This window comes from Bombus pyrosoma, unplaced genomic scaffold, assembly GCF_014825855.1.
Source record: "Bombus pyrosoma isolate SC7728 unplaced genomic scaffold, ASM1482585v1 HiC_scaffold_4710, whole genome shotgun sequence".
NCBI lineage: Eukaryota > Metazoa > Arthropoda > Insecta > Hymenoptera > Apidae > Bombus > Bombus pyrosoma.
Window position 1 is genome coordinate 93,866 of NW_025219969.1, and position 4,602 is coordinate 98,467.

Sequence of the window (4,602 nt, forward strand, 5' to 3'; positions counted from 1 at the left end):
CGAGTATTTCGTCTTGTTGCCCTAAACTTCGCACGCTTCGTGTCAATTTGAATGAAAATGTGTCTTAGTGGTTATTTATCAACTTGGACATTCATAGGTAGCGTTAACTAGCGTTTAATACGACTGGCAAAGTATATTCCACGTTTCGGCTAACCTGCTATGGGCAGGAGTACTCGCACGGAAGAGGATCAAAGTTATTCGGATCAATCAATTGATATAGAGGCACGGAATTATTTCGTGCGGTTGGGTCAGGACAGTACTGATATACTATAATTTATTCAGGTTTTACTCGATTAAAAATTATTACAAAGACGATTCTAATTGCTATAAATGGCAAATATGTATAGGTAAGTATAATTAGTATTCCGATCTCTATTTGAATTAATTTTGTATGTGTCTTCAATAAGACGAGTTTGATATAGTTTTATTTTATTATTAACAGAATGTATCTATAATAGACCCGGTGACTGTTTTAATAAGGATTATAACAATCGTCGTCATACACTGTAGGTGATGGGGTTCAAGATTGAAGGGAATGCGATTCGTCGTAATTCGCGCTCGAATGCTCAGGTATTGGTGAGCTCGAGGGCGAAAAACTGGGTTCCGGACCCTCTCTAATTAATCGCAGTTCCTCCAAACGCCTCTTCTCTTCCTTTTTAATTTCCGCAACTATAAATTTCTTATACCAATGTTCGGCTCGCTTTCTGCTAAGGTGACTATGATTTTTACGACTCTTTCTTGCTTTCGGCGTCTATTTAACTTCTCGCTATGTGGGACCTGTGCGATTTCGCAAGCCTTGCCTAAAGATTAGCGAATTGCTAACAGTGCGAGGAAGAGTGCGAAAATCGAAGAGTGTTTTCCAATGAGTCAAACACCGTTATACACAGGTTGACACAGAGAACGAGCATTTTACTTCGGTAATGTAGTATTCAGAACAATGGATTTGCCCCAACAGCCTTGTGAAATCGTGAGCAAGAACGAATATGACGATTAAATCAATGTCCCACTGTACGAAACCTGTGCGACTTCGCAAGCCTCGCCCAAAGATAAGCGAATTTGCTAACAGTGGGAGGAGGAATGCGAGAGTCTATAAGTGTTTACAATGAATTAAACACCGTTGAATACAGGTTGACACAGGGAACAAACTTTTATTCAATGTCTCTAAGATTTAAAGACTATTGTTTTACTCTCAACAACGCTGCGGAGCACGAGTTTGTAAATCGAATTACTCTATCTCTCTGAGTAGATCCGTGTGGTTACGCAAGCCTTGCCCAAAGATGAGCTATAGATGCTAACAGTGGGAGAGGAGTGCGAAGATCCGTAAGCGTTTTCAAAATTTGAAAGCGCCGTGGTCACGGGTTAACACAGCGAATAGTTACTTTAACTTAGTATTTAGAAATTTAAAAATGATTATTTTATTCTAGGCAATTCATGGAGTCGTAAGCAAGAACGAATATATCTATTGGCGATGGTGTTCCCTGTGGACAACAAGCGTGGCTTCGTAGGTCTCGCCCAAAGATGAGCTATGTGCTAACAGTGGGAAGAGAAACACGAAAACCATAGGTGTTTTCTGTGATTGAAAACCCGTAATCACTAGTTGATACAGCGAACGATTATTGTGAATTCAATATGTTTCAAATAAAATCCACGTAAATTGTATTCTTGATATTTTTATTTGCCAACTATAACTGCCGACGGATATCTTTGTTCAGATACTAAACATTTTACGACTGCAAAGTTAAAAGAGAAGAGGATATACAGATTTAAAATTTTACCTTAGATATATGCGGAGTCAATTATGTCCTATTATACAATTCGGCGGTTAATCGAACTTTGACACTTATTTCGTTGAACAATCTTCGGAATTAACACTTATAAATTTCGTTTGACGCAATTATTCTAGACACAATCGATTTTGATAGGGACAATTATTTATACTGACAGAATGACAAACATTTTGATTGACAAGATGGTAACTCGCTTGTTAATACTTATAAAACTTTTACTAACTTGGTTTTGATCGAGACAATTATTTACGAGACAACTTGACGGAGTGACGGTATAAACACTTTGATTCTCGAATGATAACTGTAGTTAACACTTATAATTTTGATTGAAACAATTATTTGAGAGACTGACAGAGTGACGATATAAACACTTCGAATAATATAATGGTAACTAAGAACTTTTATTCGTTGTCGACACTTATAAATTTTGATTGAAACAACTTATTCGAAAATCAAACTGGCAAGGTGACAGTGTAAACACTTCGGATAATAAACTGTAACTAAGAGAAAACAAGACGAAAACAAGCTTTTTACTCGTAATTAACACTTATTAATTTTGATTGTAAGAATTATTTGAAAATCAAACTGACAGAGTGACGGTGTAAACACTTCGAATAATAAACTGAAACTTCCGAAACTTCTCCTATGTTACTAGGCTTATTTATAACTAAATCCCCCACGGGGCGATAGTCACATGACAGTTGGCTCCTGTGGGAATCGCAATGCTGCAGTTTTGGGGTGTCTGCCAGCGTACGTGAGAGAACGTGGATTTCGGTGATCGCTGATGTCTTGATTTCTCATATTCCTTTTTGGTGCTGATGGAAACATTCAAAGTACGTGATAAAATGTGGATATTGTTCTGGTTTCGTCTATTGCTGAAATTGCGTCTGCGATGCTTCTGGAACCTTTCCTACTGATACCTGTGGGAACGTTCAAGGCACGTGGCAACGTGTCCTTGTTGAAGATACGTCTGGGGCTAAGGAACTTTCCGTGCTGATCCGATGGCAGCGTTTAAGCCACGTGTATTGTTATCAGGGGTGCCTCTGGATGCTTCCTTGTAAATTTTAGTGGAGGTGGTAATGGGACTTCTATTGTTCTGTGGAGCTGCTGCACGTGTAGCACGTGTTGTTTTCGTGTGTCTCTCATAAGGTATTTTGTTTAATAGTAAGTTTAGATATATGTATTTTCCATAAAATAATGTGAAGTGATGCGTGTTTGTGCGTGGTAATGCGTGGTTTGACGATTTAGTTCGATATTGTAGATCGAATAAATTATTCTTAGTATTTATTTTAAGTTTGTTCGGTATTTTAGTGGTTCCTTATGGTATTTCATCCATTTGATCGTCTTTATGTAATAGTTTACATTTCTTTTGATTCATAGTAGGTTTTAATGTATTTTGTGCGTGGTATCGAATCCGCGGTCAACGGGATAGTAGATGTATGCTCTCACAAAATCTAAGTCCGACTCTTGGTTAACAAAGGCGAAATATTCACAGATCGTGAAGAAGTTATTCTTTCTCGTTAATGAAGTCGTAAGCAGGAATGAATTTTCGTCGCGATGATGCCACAGAGGAAAACTATGACGGGGTGTGCCCAAGGGCACGGGGTCATCGGATTCGTGGAGCGATGCCTTCGTTCAGAAGGTGAGGGAAATTGACGTTGCTGTTAATTGGTCAATTTCCATGTCGGTGGTTAGAAAAGGATGCTAGCCACCCTTGAGGAAAAGTTGCTAGCGGGAAGCGTCGTTTGTGAGGAAGTAGGTTTCCCCCATCCTCCCGTAGTTGGGACAAAGACTGTTTGTCCATTTGAAGGACTTTAGTTAACTAAATCTTAAGATTTATAACGGGTCCTCAGGCTAGCTGAACATGCACTGCGGAGACGCATCGACATCTGGCGACCATCTTACCCGGAGAACAGGGTCTGCGTGTGGCGAGCCACGGGACAGAGACCGTTGAAATGTCTATTGTCAAGTATCGCTACAACTATTTCTTTTAAGAAGAGCTATACTGTTACTCCATACCTTTGTTAAACAAACGTTCATCCCTTGACCGCGGCTACGTTGGCGACTGGTTGTCGCCTCGAGACCAAGCTCACTGTCACGAATCTCAAATAAGTACAATCGGGTTGAATGACAATTGTTTAATTACGACTATGGTAGAGTCTAGATTACAATATTACGGGATTTTCCCAAAATTCCAAAGGAAGGCTCCGGTGTTCGTTCATCTCCGACATATATATATTTTACAATATAATTTTCATATATAATTTCCATAAATTTCGATAATGTAGTATTGTGTATTTTAATTATTTTTTATTCTTTTCACATATAAATATTTATATATATTCCCCACGATGTAGTTTATTTATGGAATTAATTTTAATAATGTGATATTGTATCTTCTTCCAGTTACGCAAGTTAATTGTAAATTCTATATTTTATGTATTTTATTGCTATTTATCTAGGGTAGGGAATATATATATATATATATATATATATATATATATATATATATATTTATCATTTTATGTATTTCACATTTGTTATTAAAATATGTATTTCTGGTCCGTTCCTTTTTCCCTTCCTTGTTTAATTTCTTAATTTATTCAAATCGCGAGTTGGTCTTGATTGATTAATATCTTAGATCGTAGTTTATCCAACTGTCAAATTATAGATTGTTCTTAATTGATCGGCTAACCATTTGGATTGTCAATTCGTACATAATCATAGTTTATTAATTAGTTTGTTCAAATCGTAGGTTGCTCTTGATTGATAGAATTTTGAATCGTAGTTTGAATTGTTAAATCATAGATTACTT

The 4,602-nt window shown here is 37.2% G+C and overlaps 1 protein-coding gene and 1 long non-coding RNA gene across 9 annotated transcripts in view; one reads left to right on the forward strand and one right to left on the reverse strand.

Moving 5' to 3' along the window:
* The window catches only part of LOC122577449, a 37,661-nt gene extending 36,002 nt beyond the window's left edge, over positions 1–1,659 (forward strand). Inside the window, exon 5 of the long non-coding RNA XR_006320311.1 lies at positions 1,425–1,659. This is a non-coding gene — a long non-coding RNA (uncharacterized LOC122577449). The remainder of the gene's footprint in view (positions 1–1,424) is intronic.
* Positions 1–4,602, reverse strand: part of LOC122577441 — a 266,783-nt gene that overhangs the window by 37,452 nt on the left and 224,729 nt on the right. The window lies entirely within an intron of this gene.